General features: G+C 41.8%; 1 long non-coding RNA gene across 1 annotated transcript in view; it reads right to left on the minus strand.

Moving 5' to 3' along the window:
* Nucleotides 1-1548: 1548 nt before the first annotated feature.
* Nucleotides 1549-16894, minus strand: part of LOC138848494 (uncharacterized) — a 47921-nt gene continuing 32575 nt past the window's right edge. Inside the window, exon 2 of the long non-coding RNA XR_011386330.1 lies at nt 1549-3042. This is a non-coding gene — a long non-coding RNA (uncharacterized lncRNA). The remainder of the gene's footprint in view (nt 3043-16894) is intronic.

A 16894-nucleotide genomic window follows, 5' to 3' on the forward strand; every position in this document is an offset into this window, starting at 1 on the left:
TCCCACACAAACATAAAGTGAAAAATAATAGATGATTTTTTAAATGCTGATGAAATCAGATCAGACCTATTGTCATGTTTAATCCCAGTGAGAGTCAAGTTGGGAATTGATAATTTCTTTCTTTTTTTTTTTTTTTTTTTTTTACAGAAGATCAGTTTAGTATACATTAAGTAAAGATTTCAACAGTTTGCACCCCCATAGAAACACAAAGCAAAATATACTGTTTGAGTACTCATTATAGCATTAAGTCTCAATGTACAGCACAGGCGGAGTGGACAGTGAGAGAGAGACAGAGTGAAAGGTCTTCCTAGTCCGTTGGTTCACCCCACAATGGCCACTGCAGCCGGTACACTGCACTGATCCGAAGCCTGGAGCCAGGTACTTCTCCTGATCTCCCATGGGGTGCAGGGCCCAAGTACTTGGGCCATCCTCCACTGCACTCCCTGGCCACAGCAGAGAGCTGGCCTGGAAGAGGGGCAACCGGGACAGAATCCGGAGCCCCGACCGGGACTAGAACCCGGTGTGTCGGTGCCGCAAGGCGGAGGATTAGCCTAGTGAGCCGCGGCGCCAGCCCTGCATTACATAGTATTACAATTTTGCTTCAACTTTGAAATATAGAAAACCCAAGAAGGAAAATCTATTGCACTTGCTTATATTTTTGCTCCTATTATTCTTTATTCTTTCCTTATATCCTAAGATTCCATACTTTTTCATTTTCTCTGTTTAAAGAATTTCTTTTACCCATTCATTTAGAATAGCCCCTATGGTGGCAAATGCTCTTGGTTTTCCTTTATCTGAGAATGTCATAATTTTCCCTCATTCATGCAAATATTAATTCTGGATATAGGATTCTGGGTTATCAAGTTGTTTTCCTCTTTCACATACTTCCTTCTATATTTTTTATAGTGAGAAATCATTAGGAAGTGAGGCAGTTTCAAGGCAAGAAGCACCAAGGATCAACTGTCATTACCAAAACCTAGGAGGAGACAAGGTAGAAGAAGTCCACCTGCATTCCCAGTGGGAGCTTGGCTTTGATAACACTTCAATGAATCATTACACATCACTTACAGGTGATGGAGGAAATGCTCATTCCCCACTTCGCCTCAGTTGATAACTCCAAGATGAGGAAGGCTGGAGGCAGCTGAAAACCCTGAGTGTTACCACCTTGCTTCAAGGACAGCGGGTGCTTTGCCACAGTTCCCCACGCAGCCTCCACCGACTCAGCTGGACGGAACGGTTGTTATCACTAAGCTGTGGGGAAAGCCCTTTCCACACGGCTTCACTTCCTGCGGTTGCACTCCAGCCTGAGCAGAGGTGCCTCCCTACCACCAGGGTGGAGGTAAAGTCCGGACTCCCCTCAGACCTCCACAGAGGGTGAGTGAGCGTTCCACATCACCTAGTTAGGGTGAAAGTATGGACTTCTTCAATTTCTCATTCAGGTAAACCAGTTGATTCACTATTACAGCTGTCCAGGGTAGAAAAGTAACCTCCCATTCAAGTTTTCTGTCTTTCTAAGTGTTTTACCTTTCTACATTGCCCCCATCTCTGTTTTTCTTTTTTTCTTTTTCTTTTTCTTTCTTTTTTTTTTCTTTTTTTTTGAGAGAGGGAACTTTTCGTATTCTTTGGTTGTTGTTATTATTTTGTATTTTGTCTGAGTCTATTGATGTCTCTGGCTTCTGGTTTTCCACCAGTCTTTCCATATCAGAACTTTCTTATGCTCATTCTTTATATAATGTCCAGATTATTTAATTATCATTGTCAGATGGATTATGAAAAAGTACAATTTAGTTTCTCTTTCCAGAATTAGAAGTCTGTCAGGCTGGCGCTGTGACTCACTAGGTTAATCCTCCAGGTTAATCCTCCATCTGCGGTGCCGGCAACCCGGGTTCTAATCCTGGTTGGGGCACCGGATTCTGTTGCTCCTCTTCCAGACCAGCTCTCTGCTGTGGCATGGGAAGGTAGTAGAGGATGGCCCAAGTGCTTGGGCCCTGCACCCATATGGGAGACCAGGAGGAAGCACCTGGCTCCTGGCTTTGGATTGGCGCAGCACCTGCCGTTGCGGCCATTTTGGGGGTGAACCAACGGAAGGAAGACCTTTCTCTCTCTCTCTCTAAGTCTGCCTGTCAAAACAAAACAAAACAAAACAAAACAACGTAGTCTTTCAGTTCTATAACCAAAATGATAGCAATATTTTTGTTATGGATTTATCATAATTGAATATATTTGGTGTTAGCTACACTAGTGATAAGACAGCCTCTCACAGAGACACGTTGTGTGAATCTGCCTACCATGGCTGAGTGCAGGACAGACTCTCCTGTGCAGTAGGCGGAAACTGCCATCCCATGCTAGAACAAGGGAGCTCAGTGTGCCTGATGTGTTGGCTATCGTTCAGGAAATTTCTGTGCATGTATGACCATCTCCCAGGAACAGCCAAAGGAGCTCCCTACACGATCTATCCTTATGCACTGCCACATTAGATGGTATATGAGTTCCAATATATGGACTGGAAGGAAAATAATTCTTCTTCCTTGGTTTTTTGATTCTCTAATTTTACAGATCACATGAAAATGCATCCTTCCTGACACATGCTTCTCCCAGCATTCTCCCACCCTAACGCCTGACACATTTTATGGGGACTATACCTCTATGGACCAAAGTGCCACATCTTTGTCCCCCGCCTCCAGCTGACAGACCCGGTGCACAACTTCTTTCTCAGCGGTTCTGCAACAACGGTGCTTAGGGAACAAAGAGATCCCTGCTTTCAACCTCTCAAAATCCAGGTCACACAGTCACAAACTTCAAGTTTCCAATTTGCTTTCAGACTTTGGTTTCTGAGGAGATAGGTTTATTCCTTTTCCATTTTTTAAGTTTCTTTTCTTTTTTTAGTGATTTCTCTCTCATGAAGAAAACATGAACATCCTGAAGGGAAAACTGCATCGGCTTCCTTGAATTGAACGTCGTTTTCTTAGTTATTTGAACTCTCTCTTCCAATTCCTCCTTAAACTTCTCGGTCAGAGTTTTGTATTTGGTTTTGGTTTTCATCTGGGGAAGAGGGGAGAGACTGTGTTGAGTGATCTTACACATGTGGAATTTCACAGAAGATATTGGGTAAAATAGATTTGAACTACAGAATATCTAAACCATGCAACTGTAGAATTTCACCAGCCAACGTAAGCAATATCCTTATCATAAGCCTATATCATACAGAATTTTTACTATGGAATTAGGAGACAGAAAAGAAGACTCTCTGTTCTTCCCTGATTTTGAAAACCTTAATTTAGCAACAAGAAAGATGGGGAAGAAGTAATTACAGAGCAGCAAATGCTCAGGGAAAAGCGTGTGTTGCCGTAGGAGGGCTGAGGACGTCCAGAGCATGTTCACACGGACTCTGTAGACTCCTCTGGCAGATGCGCCTGACGCTGTTTGATTTTCCTCTACACAGTGTTTTTCTTTACAGGTAGGAGCAGTTTAACTGGATTGGTAAAAACATTTGCTGTCCTTCTGCAGACATTTCCAGCAATTCTTGTCATCTTCCAGAGATCAAAGGAAATACTGCACAATGGGGAAGAGGCCTATATTGAACGATGACAGAAAACAAGCAAGCATTGACTTTTAGATCTATCTATTACTGTTGTATATCATGTAACTCCTCAGACAAAGTGGAGGAGGAGATGGAATTGTTCAAGTACTCAAGTGATTATGCCCAGTGACCAATATGCTCACCCTCACTATGACTGCAAACAGAATGGTCCCTGTTGTATATTTCAAAATTGCCAAAACAATAGATTTCAAATATTGTAATGAGGAAGAAAATGACAAATATGTGAGGAGATGAAATGCTAATTGGCTTGATATAATTATTCTACAATGTATATATATGACAAAATATGATACTCTACTCCATAAATACAGTTGTCAGTTACAAAAAAATTAAATGAAAAAAAGAATAATTCCTTAAAGGCCTCAGAATGTTTCCAAATGTCCTTGAAAAATCAAAATGAGAAATCTGTTTTCTTTGTTGATTTCTTACCATAAATTATTTGAATTTAATTTCATTGAGCAATAAGTCATGAATGTTTAATATGAAGGTATAAATGTAAAAGTAGCAGGATTTGACTTCCAGTGCTATGTAATTGACTATTTTATTATATGTTAGCATTGAACAGATGTACACCACTAATGTATTATTCAGGTATGGTACATATTTACAAAATCAACACAATGAAAACTGTTTACAGATATTTATCTGCTTGCTGTATCTGATTTTTCATGCAGTATTTGTTTCAGTATTCTCAAATTAGTAATGTAATATGATATAGTATACTTTAATAATCTAAATATGGCATTATAAACATTCAACACTTTTCAAAATTGGTACTAAGTTAAACAAGGTTATTTGATAAGTACACATGACTGTAGCTATCTGCTTAAAAATAAATAATAGCTAAGTGTAATCATAAACTTAGGTAAATTATTTCAAACACCAAAGAGTAGAGAAAATTCGTTGCTCTAAAATTAGGACAACCACCGTCCTTGGGATTTAAAAATACTGCTCAAAGGGATCTGCCTACTTAAATAAAAAGAAGTTAAACATCAAGCACCAATGCCTTCCAATGTTACTGATCTATGAGCTCTCCTGGCATTCATAAACCATGATAGAAAATTCATTTCATGCTTGTCTACTTTGATAAAACTCATGACTGAATTGTTTGAAAAAGCTGAAAACAGGGACTGAGTATAGGAATGGCCCAAAGTGTGGGGCACATTGGAACAAAAGTAGGCCTCTGGACAACTGTATGGTTGGATTACTTTCCTATGTGAACCTTGCCAGAATATTGATAAGCCAGAATATAGTACACAGTGGGCCAACTGGAACTGCCACCAAATTAGGCATAAAATATGAAAATGTAATTATTAATAAAATATTTGCATATATGTGTATGCAAAAGTATGTTTGTTCTAAGGCAGGAATTATACAAGTAGTTGGATGCACCCAAATACCAGTATCTGGGCTGCAATTGAGTTGGTCTATCTATCTTGAAAAAAAAAATTCCCATGGTATCCATCAGTCACTTTCATCTTTCTAAAGAATTTCTATAGAATTCTATTTTCTACAGAATTATTAAAGGAAAATTCAGCCTGATTTTTGGTGGCCAAACTGCATCTGCTGAATTATGCATTTGCTGGAAAGACATATCAAGATAGGATACCAAGATAGGCTAAGGAATTAGTAAATACATTGTTTGCATTGCACTAGTAGAAGAGTTCCATTTATTTTTAACCACTTAACACTTTTGTTTTTATAGAAGGAAATTTTTGAATTTAAATTAATCTCCTCCAGACAGGGAAATTTGACCAGGAATGTGATCTACAGCTATAGTTCAGCCATGTGAACTCTGGGGCATACTAGTATATTGGTTTGTATGTGATATATGTATCAGTAGAATATCAATATTGCTTACCGGCAAAGATGCTTAAAAAGAACAGAGTCTATGAGACTGCTGTGTATCCCGCTTCCCATGATGGGTCGTTCTCTCATTTTTAATTCTTTCAGTTATTATTAGCAGACACTGGTCTTATTTATGTGATCCCTTCAAAACTTAATCCTATCTTTATGATCAATTATGAACTTAAACTGATCATTTTAACTAGTAAGATAGCATTGGTACCTGCCAACTTAATGGGATTTGGAATCCCCTGGCATGTTTCCAGCTTTACCCTTAGGGGTAAGTCCAAGTGAGCATGTGCCAAATTGTACATCTCCTCCTTCTCTTATTCCCACTCTTATTTTTAACAGGGATCAATTTTCAATTGGATATAAACTCCTAAGAATAATTGTGTGTTAATTAAAGAGTTCAACCAATGGTATTAGGTAGAAAAAGAAAATACTAAAAGCGATAAAGTATTAAGTTTTTCCTTGACAGTCAGAATCAGGACAAGGGCTGATCAAGTCATTGTTTCTCATAGTGGCAGTTTCACTTCTACAGGTTTCCTTTTAGGTGCTCATTTAGTTGTCACAAATCAGGGAGAACATATGATATTTGTCCCTTTGGGACTGGCTTATTTCACTCAGCATGTTTTCTTCCAGATTCTTCCATTTTGCTGCAAATGATCAGATTTCATTTTTTTTTTACCACTGTATAAACAGCACTCTGGCCTCAGAATCAGCCCTTAAGGCATTCAGATCTGGCTAAAAAGCCCATGAGAGTTTCTCAGGCATGGAAAGCCAAGACACTGTGGCAAAAAATGACCTAAATGAAAAATCTCTGTGAGTGAGATGCCAGTGGAAAGAAAGGGTCATCAAAGAAGGAGGTACCTTTTTCTGAAGGGAGGAGAGAACTTCCACTTTGACTATGGCCTTGCCTAAAAAAGATCAGAATTTGTGAACTTAAGAGGCTTCCATAGTCTTGGCAGCTCATGACAAGAGGCTGGGGTGATTACTGACACCATAAACAAGAGTGTCAATTGTTAAATCAACAACAGGAGTCATTGTGCACTTACTCCCCATGTAGGATCTGTGACCTTAATGTGTTGTACTATGCAAATTAGTGGTAAAACTAGTCTTCAAACAGTACTTTATACTTTGTGTGTCTGTGTTGGTGCAAACTGTTGAAATCTTTAGTTTATACTAAGTTGTTCTTCTGTATATAAAGATAATTAAAAATGAATCTTAATGCAGAATGGGAGAGGGAGTAGGAGAAGGGATGGTTTGCAGGTGGGAGGGTGGTTATGGGGGGAAAAACTGCTATAATCCAATAGTTGTACTTTTGAAATTTATATTTATTAAATAAAAGTTTTCAAAAACAAATAAAAGGGAAAAAAGGGAACAGAGTCTAAACCAGAGACTTAATTTTGGATTTCTGGTATAATTTGAAATTTAACTAAACTCATTTGAAATATTTAAGAAATCATGGAAAATTACACCTAAGACAGAATCATTTTATCAGAGACAAAGAGCACTCTAAAATGGAGCCCAAGGAACGTCTGACTCGGTGTCCTGTGAGGCAGTACATGAGCATTTCATGCTGCAGCTGTAAACACAACTTGACCAGTCAGCCACGGACACACGAACCTTGATGCTTGCCTGCAACAGCCGTGACACATCTTGTCTCCTCAAATCTAAGCCTTCGTTCTCTGTTTGAAACGTTCTTTTGGTTTTATCCAAATCTGTGTCCCTCAAATTGCAATTATGAAGACCCGAAATATAGTTCTTTTCTACTTTGTGACCACAATATTGAATAGTGATCACATTACATCTCAGAAAATACTGATAAAGTAGGCAATTGAGATAGGCGATAGACGGCAGCCAATAAAATTCCATTTTCAAGGCAGTCAGTGTGAAGAACAAATGGGCTTAATTCCTCTGGAAATCAATGGGCTCTATTACAGAACATATGCTTCAGTTACCCCACTCAAGAGGTAAGGAAACTGAGGAATGTGTAATCACCCTTGTCAAACATGAGTGGGAACTCCTCCTGTGGGACATGAATTCTCCTTTACCTCTGACACCAAAGAAAACCTCCAAGTAAGGTGACACTGACTCTGATGGTTACAAATAACTTGCTAATTCGATATGAAAAGGCCCAAGGTCAAAAAAGAGCTTTGGAAACAGAGCATTACTCTCAGAAATTAGAGGTAAAAGAGGTAGTAATATCATAAATCGGTCTTTTATTTAGTACTCTTTTTTTATTTAGCCTTTCCCCAGGGGTTGGGAAGAAGGCTTACATGATCAGTAAGGATAAACCTTCACCCTATGGGCTCCTTGACTAGAGAATACTGTTAAACAGGGCCCTCTGCTCCTGGTTGGTGAACAAAGCCTCGTGACATCACTTGGGTATATCCATAACTAAGAAGCCCTGAGCCATTTTAATGAAATTTGAAGTGGTTTTCACAGTTAAAAAACTTTTATATTTCCAGCTGGGGTTCATTAGGCTCAAAAACCTGTATTTGGCTGTGATCAGATGGATGTGTTGGGAATCTATTCCTGTTACCATAACTTCAGGCTATGGGTCCTCCAGCTGTGGAGCTGGCGGGGAGCAGAGGTGGGGATCAGGAAGGAAAAAGCAGCACAATCAGGCTGGGTCCTACTCGTCCTGAAATGGGAACTGTCATTTCTGCTCATGCGGCTATTGCTTGGGGAACACTTCGTGGACTCTGCAGATTTTCCCCTCTGCTAACCTCTGCTGCATCTTATTTGTCTCAGGGTATTTTTAGGAGCAGCTACATAAGATGCTGAACTGAATCCAGTGGAGCAGCGACAGCTCCTTTCTGTTGCTGTCACCTCGCCATGGCAGGGCAATCTGTTGCATGGCCGCTCTTCTAAGACCACAGTAGAACGGCTCCTTCCCCATGGGATCTGCATTTGAAGCACAAGAAACCACACACTGTGCTTCCTCCAGGGGTGGAGCTCTGCCCTCCAATACATTCCACCTTCTTTGCTCTCTACCCAATAAGCAGTCAAACACAGCCTTCCTCTTTAGCACAAGTTAGAAAACAAAACAAACAAAAAAGTGCTTCTCAAATGCCTGTAGTTCCTTTAGCTATTAAAGATTTCTTTCTTTATTTGAAAGATAGAGTGACAGATAGGGAGCGGTCTTCCATCCTCTGGTTCACTCCCCAAATGGCCACTAAGGCCTGGGGTGAAGCAGGTGAAAGCATGGAGCCTGGCACTTCGTCAGGGGTGCCTACCTGGGTACTAAGGGCTTAAGCACTTGGGAAACCATATACTGCTTTATTAGGAGAATAATTAGGAAGCTGGATCAGAAGCACAAGCAGCCAGGACTCAGCTATAGGGTGCCAGCATGGCAAGCAGCATTTTAACCCACTGTGCCACAGCACGGCCCCCATAGATACTTTTTTGATTGCCTTTTTAACCCTTAAAAGTCCCCATATTTGAATAGAACTGAGAATTCTCCATCCTCTGGGGATATGCTGAGAAAGTGCCACAGCACTTCAAGGGCATCCTCCAAAGACATTTTTCTTCATGTGCACCCTCAAAGTCTGAATGCTTTTTTTTTTTTTATTTTTTATTTTTGTTGTTTGACAGGCAGAGTGGACAGTGAGAGAGACAGACAGACAGAAAGGTCTTCCTTTTGCCGTTGGTTCACCCTCCAATGGCCGCCGCGGCCGGCACCCTGCGGCCAGCGCACCGCACTGATCTGATGGCAGAAGCCAGGTACTTATCCTGGTCTCCCATGCGGTGCAGGGCCCAAGCACCTGGGCCATCCTCCACTGCCTTCCAGGGCCACAGCAGAGAGCTGGACTGGAAGAGGGGCAACCGGGACAGAATCTGGCGCCCCTACCAGGACTAGAACCTGGTGTGCCTGCGCCACAAGGCAGAGGATTAGCCTATTGAGCCACAGCACCGGCCTTGAAGTATATTTTTACAGAGCTGTTCAGAAAGTCTTCTTGGTGAACTTATATTAGACAATGAATAGATATGTAGCTCTGTCCAATGCTAGTGCACTTCGAGCAAGCTACAACCTATGAGACAAATCTGTTAACTCTTTAAGAATGGATTTTATAGATGAACACGCAGTAGATTTAGCATATACATTAACTTTGAACCCCAAGTAAGTGGAAATGTATTTCCCCACAAATAAACTCCATTCTTTGTATCAGTAGACATGTATTACCCAAAAAGAAACTATTCAGTCATTGAGATTGCATTTTGAGGGCAAGCGCTGTGCTGCACTGGGTTAATCTGCCACTTGAGGCACGTGATTCTCATAGCAGACTCCAGAATCAAGTCTTGCCTGTGATTCTCATCCAGCTTCCTGCTAATGCACCTGGGGGGGCAGTGGCTGAGAGCCCAAGCACTTTCTGCTCACCACGTGGGAGACCCAGATGGAATTCCTGGCTCTTGGTCCAGGCAGAGTGAATAGTGAGAGTGAGAGAGACAGAGAGAAAGGTCTTCCTTTTGCCATTGGTTTACCCTCCAATGGCCGCTGCAGCTGGCGCGCCGCGGCCGGCGCACCGCGCTGATCTGATGGCAGGAGCCAGGAGCTTTTCCTGGTCTCCCATGGGGTGCAGGGCCCAAGCACCTGGGCCATCCTCCACTGCACTCCCTGGCCACAGCAGAGAGCTGGCCTGGAAGAGGGGCAACCGGGACAGAATCCGGCGCCCCTACCAGGACTAGAACCCGGTGTGCCGGCACCGCAAGGCGGAGGATTAGCCTAGTGAGCCGCGGCGCCAGCCTAAGAATGCTTAACTTTCAATCATCTTCACTGAGCACGGTTGAGGAGAGTGATGGTGGATTTTAGGAATCGACTTCACTGGTCATGGGATACCTAGATTAAGTCCTATTTCTGTGATGGTGTTTCTGGATGAGGTTGCCATGTGAATAACTCAAAAGGAAATTTTTTGTTTTCATTGCTGAATCTCTCATTCAAAAGGAACTTCTTATTACCAAGTCTCGATTCTAAAGGAAACTTACACTCGAGGAATGCTCCCTCCCAGCTTATGCCGTGCTCCGTGAGCACACAGTGGATATAGAGGAGCCAAGATGATCAATAAGCACAGGAACGCTCCCAAAGCACTCCAGACCATAGAAAAGATATGGTTTTGTCATTTACAAAAGTTCTTTTCTCTATCAAGCTACCCAGAAATCTAAGGTCTTAGGTGAAAGGAAGCACAGTATATTACAAAGTTTATGGGCAATGCCCAGAGCCATTTTATTCTTTAGGAAACCTCGTGGATCTTGCTGAACAACATTTTAAATTCTGAAATCCAAACATGAACCGCAGCAAAGGTCTCAGCAAAAGGCTTTCCTAGGATCCCACAAAGTAAATAAAATATATTCTGTGATAAATAGAATGTTAGAGGTAATTTCCTCTTGTAAAATTTATGGCATGGGGCTGGCGCTGTGGTGCAGCAGGTAAAGCCACTGCCTGCAGTGCCAGCATCCCATATGTGTGCTGGTTCAAGTCCTGGCTGCTCCACTTACGATCCAGCTCCCTGCTACGGCCTTGGAAAGCACCAGAAGATGGCCCAAGTCCTTGGGCCCCTGCACCCATGTGGGAGACCTGGAAGAAGCTCCTGGCTCCTGGCTTTGGATCGGCGCAGCTCCAGCCATTGCGGCCATTTGGGGAGTGAACCAGTGGATGGAAGACACCCCCCCGCCTCTTTGCCTCTGTCTCTCTGTAACTCTTTCAAATAAATAAACAAATCTTTAAAAAATAAAATCTATGAAGCAATGCATGCTGTCAGTATAATCATCTTACACTTTAAAACCATTCCAAGGATATCATTATGGTTGCATCTAAGTATTTTGGTAATTTTAATAAAAAGATGTCTTAGAAATTTATTATTAATTTTTGAGGTGTTCATCCAATATTGTATAAGCATTTTGTTTTAGTCTTATTTACTCCAGAGAAATGTTTGTGAAGGTTGAGAACATGGACAGTGAAATCATAGTCCTTAGAACAAATCTTCGCTTCACAATTTATTATTGATGAAATTCTAGCAAAACACATCAACTCATTTTTAAAATCATAATGCCAATATGCAAATGAAAACCATGGACTTTAGCATCCAAAAACTATAGTTCATGGTCTAGAACCTGAAACATTACCAAAACAAACTTAGGTTACAGAAGGTAGAAGTAATGGTGTACTCTCAGAGAGATGTATACCTCAAATAAATAGGCTTCATCCCAGTGAAAGTGCACATCTGGGATATGTCGTTTTCTGTAAATGTGTTTTTTGGGCAGTTGAGAGGAAAAAGTGAGTTTTGCAGTACCTGCAATATGTAGCTACCAGCACAAATACACAACACGGTGATGGCACTGGCTACCTGACACACCAGAAATCTCTCCAGGGATCTACAACTATGCTAAAGTGTCATCTCATGACAACTATGTTCTGGCAGCCATTGAGGAATTGAGACACAGAAAGGGAAAAAGCAAAAGATATTACAGATCTGGAAAAGGTGAAGCCAATAGGTCAACAGCCATGATGAGAATCTTGATTATGTTACGCTGCAGAAGATGGACAAAGAGCTTTAGTTTTATTTACTTTCTAACTACATGAACAACAAAAAGGAAATGCACTGGTTTATAAATTTTCTGATGTTAGATGCCTAAAAGTAATCTTTGTTCAAACTTGAATGTAGATGAGCTCCTTTCAAAATAGATATTACACTATTGATTGATTCACTGTTTCTTATTTCCCTATTGTATTAGACTGGGTTCTCCAGAGAGCAGAGTCCATAGGAAATAAATATAGTTTCTACAGAGAGAGACAAAGATTTTTTATAAGAATTTGGCTCATTCCGTAGCCTACAATGGGAAAGTTAAAGATCTAGTAAAATTGAAGCAAGTCAAACCCAAGTCCAAGCCCAAACACATGATAGACATCTCAGTTTGAAGACAGGCAAAAAAAAAAAAAATGAAAATGAACATTCTGTTTTATTTTCATTGCATATAGGCCTTTAGTTAATTGGATGCCACTTGTTTACATTGATAAGAGCATATTCCTTTACAGAGTCTACTAATTCACTAACCTTATCCAAAAATCCCATCAGCAGCACATGCAGAATAAGGTTGAACCAAAAGTCTGCATAACTAGTGGCTCAGTCAAGAAGGTGAAAAATAAAATTCACCATCACAACTTTGCCCCCTTGTGTACTAGGCACCATTATGCATCCTGTTGATCACAGTCAATCTCCAAATAAAGGCAATAGCAAGGTCATAGATAGAGCTAACATGATAAAACTAGTCTGTATACAATCAGAAATTAATGAATTTTATCTATTGAAGAGGAGGTCAAGCTCTTGTGTGATGTTACTATTTTTGGTGTCCCATAACTTAAAAACTATAAAGTAAAATGTAACATATAGTTACATGCTACATAATGATACTTTGGGCAGTGATGGACTGCATGTACAACAGGAGTCCCATAAGATTATATGAGATATTTCAAAAAGTTTGTGGAAAAATGGAATTAAGTTATTTTGTTACAAAAATTGAAATCCAGGGCTGGTGCTGTGGTATACAGTGTAAAGCTGCTGTCTTCAGCACCAGCATCCCATATGGGTGCTAGTTCATATCCCGGCTGCTCCACTTCTGATCCAGATCCCTGCTAATGCACCTGGGAAAGAAGTGGAGGATGGCCCATGTCCTTAGGCCCCTGTACCCACAAGGGAGACCCGGAGGAAGTTCCTGGCTCCTAGTATCAGATCAGTCCAGCTCTGGCCATTGCAGCCATTTGGGTAGTGAACCAGTGAATTGAAGGTCTCAAGCTTTCTCTCTGTCTTCTAACTCTTTCAAATAAATAAATATTTTTAAAAAATTGAAATCAAAGCATAATTGTTTTCAAAGATTTATTTTATTTATTGGAAAGAGTTACAGAGAGAGGTAATGACAGACAGAGATCTTCCATCCACTGGTTCACACCCCAAATGGAGCTGAGCTGATCTATAGCCAGGAGCCTGGAGCTTCCTCTGGGTCTCCCACATGGGTGCAGTGGCCCAAGCACTTGGGCAATCTTCCACTACTTTCACATGCATATTAGCATGGAGCTGGATCAGAAGTGGAGCAGCCTGGACTCAAACCAGTACCCACATGTGATGCCAGTGCTGCAGGCCAGGGCTTGAACCCACTGTGTATGTCACCTAATATTTTCATAAAACAAAAATTTTAAATGAATATTTGAAAATGATGTTACCTAATGACATGATAGTCACCTTAGTTTGTATAAGTACACCCTATGATGTCCACACAAAGACAAAAATCCCCTAGTGAGGCATTTCTCAGCAAACACCCCAAGCATTATATGATACGTGACTGTATATACACTCATATGCATACACAAACATATCTGTAACAAAGAATAAGGAAGAAATGATCACAATTGCAGTCCTCATTTCTGTAACCAGGTTAGCTATTGATAACCATATTCTTCCACTACCCATTCCATAGACTCTTTGTATCCAAAAGCACCAGAGCTGGTTGTGATTCTTGACTTCCTAGAGTGAATCAAATCCTCATGAAGGAACTGTGCCATTACTAGTACTGCATGTATTGCATTTGGAGTTTTCCATCAACCTTAAACATGGAGATGATAATACTAAGAGAAATCCTAAAAGATCTCCTGTATTTTTTTCTTTTTCTTTTTCTTTTTCTTTTTTTTTTTTTTTTTTTTTGACAGGCAGAGTGGACAGTGAGAGAGAGAGAGAGAGAGAGAGAAAGGTCTTCCTTTGCCGTTGGTTTGCCCTCCAATGGCCACCGCTGCTGGTGCTTCATGCTGATCTGAAGCCAGGAGCCAGGTGCTCCTGGTCTCCCATGTGGGTGCAGGGCCCAAGGACTTGGGCCATCCTCCACTACACTCCCGGGCCACAGCAGAGAGCTGGCCTGGAAGAAGGGCAACCAGGACAGAATCCAGCACCCCAACCAGGACTAGAACCTGGTGTGCCAGTGCCGCAGGCAGAGGATTAGCCTATTGAGCCTCGGCGCTGGCCCCTCCTGTATTCTCTTACCATTAAGTGGAATAGCAGTCCAATTTCCCCTTTGTAGCCTGCATTACTCACTCCTGCTAGCCTATTAACTCTCTTCATTGTCAGTTGATTCACAGTCAAGAGAAGTCTAATATGGCAATGTGGTAGCTTTTTTGTTTTGTTTTGCTTTATTTTTTATAAAAGATTTATTTATTTATTTGAAAGGCAAAGTTACAGAGAGACAGAAGCAGAGAGAGAGAGAGAGAGGTCTTCCATCTGCTGGTTCACTCCCCAAATGGCCGCAATGGCTGGAGCAGTGCTGATTCAAAGCCAGCAACCAGGAGTTTCTTCTGGGTCTTCCACACAGGTTCAGGGGCCCAAGGACTTGGTCCATCTTCTACTGCTTTCCCAGGCCACAGCAGAGAGCTGGATGGGAGGTGGAGCAGCCAGGACTCGAACCAGCGCCCATATGGGATGCCGGCACTCAGAAAGATGTTTTACTGGCTACGCCGCAGTGCTGGCTCCTATTTTGCTTTCTTAAACTTTACTTTCATTTATTTGAAAGGCAAAGTGACACAGAGAAAGACAGACAGAGAAAAACATCTTTGATCCACTGATTCTCTCCTCAAAATGCATCAACAGCTAGGTCTGGGACAAGCTGAAGCCAGGAGATGGGAACTCCCTCCTGGTGTCCCACATGGAAGACACAGACACAGACTTAGGCCATCTTCTGCTGCTTTCCCAGAAAACAGCCACTGGAACCCACTCTGATTTGGTGTGCTGGATAGAAGGAGGCAGCATCGTGTCCTAGCACTTAAGCCACCATCTGTGACAATGACATCCAATATGCGTACTAGGTTTGTGTCCTGGCTGCTCCACTTCCCATCCAGCTCTCTGTTAATGGCCTGGGAAAAGCAGCAGAAAATGGCCCAAGTGTTTAAGCTCCTACACCCATGTCAGAAACCTAGATTTATCTCCCGGCTCCTGGATTTGACCTGGCTGTTGCTGCTGCCATCTGGGGAGTGAACCAGCAAATGGAAGATCTCTCTCTCTGTCTCCCTGTAACTCTTTCAAACAAACAAATCCTTAAAAGAGAGGTGTGGTGGGCTTAAAGGTGATTAGGGGAAAATAGCAGCAAAGTGGAGGAAATGCATTTGCAAGGGAGAGATGGAGAGAAGTTTGCAGTGTAAGTTCTACAGAAGGAAGAGGGACAGCATCGAGCAGTGTGGAAGGCGTGGACATGCAGCAATGATAGCAGATACCACACATGAGCCTCACAGCGGGGGGCTAAGGAAGATACCAGCTTTGGAGAACAAGGTGAGAGCAGACCGTGGCAACCCAAGCCGCTGGTGATAGTGCCTGAGGGACAGCTTTGCTGACCACATTGTCTGAGTCTAGCCTGGAGCTCTAGGGGAGGGCAGGGTACCTACCTACTCCAGCAAAAGAGGATTCTTTCTCTCCATCCCCACACAGGCTGCCCTGAAATTGGCAAGATGGTGCCATTTTGTTGCCAGTAGAGGATACAGTGGCTCTTGTGCTTGTGTGTGACTGGAGACTTTACCAGAGGGAAAACGCTGCATTCCCCGTTGACTTTGAGTCTGGCTGGAAAAGCTGACAGGGGCCGTGGCACCCACATAGGAATGTGAGGTGCCCACATTCTATCAACATAGCAAAAGATCCTGGGCTCAAACTGTCAAAGCAGAGCACCCACAGATGGCTGGCTCTGTGAACGTCTGTTCTCTCCAGGGACCAAGCAGGTCCATAGGGCCGAGCAGATGCTTTGTACCACAAAACTGTGGCAGCCTTGAGTGTTGTGACTGGGGATTCTGTGGCTACAAGGCTATTGTTGGGTCTCTGGGTAATCATTCTGTAAAGCATCAAAAGCTGAGATCCCTGGTGGCCTGGAGTGGATCATTGCAGAAGGGTTACTTGCTCACAACTGAGGACCACACAGTTGATTTCTCAACAAAAACTCTACAGCCTAGAAGAGAATGGAGAAACACAGTCCAAGCCTTAAGAGAGAAAAAAAAAAAAAAAACTCAGTATAGAATACTGAACCCGGCAAAGCTCTCCTTTATGAATGAAGGTGAAATAAACACCTTCCATAAAAACCAATTGAAAAAATTTATTATCACTCTTCCTGCCTTTCAAATGATGTTTAAGGATGCGCTACACAGAGAAACACTAAGATAGTCATCACTATGAAAGAATGGCAAGGCAGAAAATCTCTGAGTAAAAGTAAGTAAATCCAAGGCAAACAATAAGAATGTTTATGGAAAAAATGGCAGAGCCAAGTCGTTAATTATCAATAGTAACCTTGAAAGTAAATTGCCTACATTCTCCAAATAAAAGATACAAATTGGATGAGTAGATTAATAAAACAAGATCCATCTATTTTCTGCCTACAAGAAGCACACCTCTCCAATAAAGATACATGTACACTGAAAGTGAAAAGATGGAA

The sequence above is a fragment of the Oryctolagus cuniculus genome, chromosome 2, assembly GCF_964237555.1.
Source record: "Oryctolagus cuniculus chromosome 2, mOryCun1.1, whole genome shotgun sequence".
Classification (NCBI taxonomy): Eukaryota; Metazoa; Chordata; class Mammalia; order Lagomorpha; family Leporidae; genus Oryctolagus; species Oryctolagus cuniculus.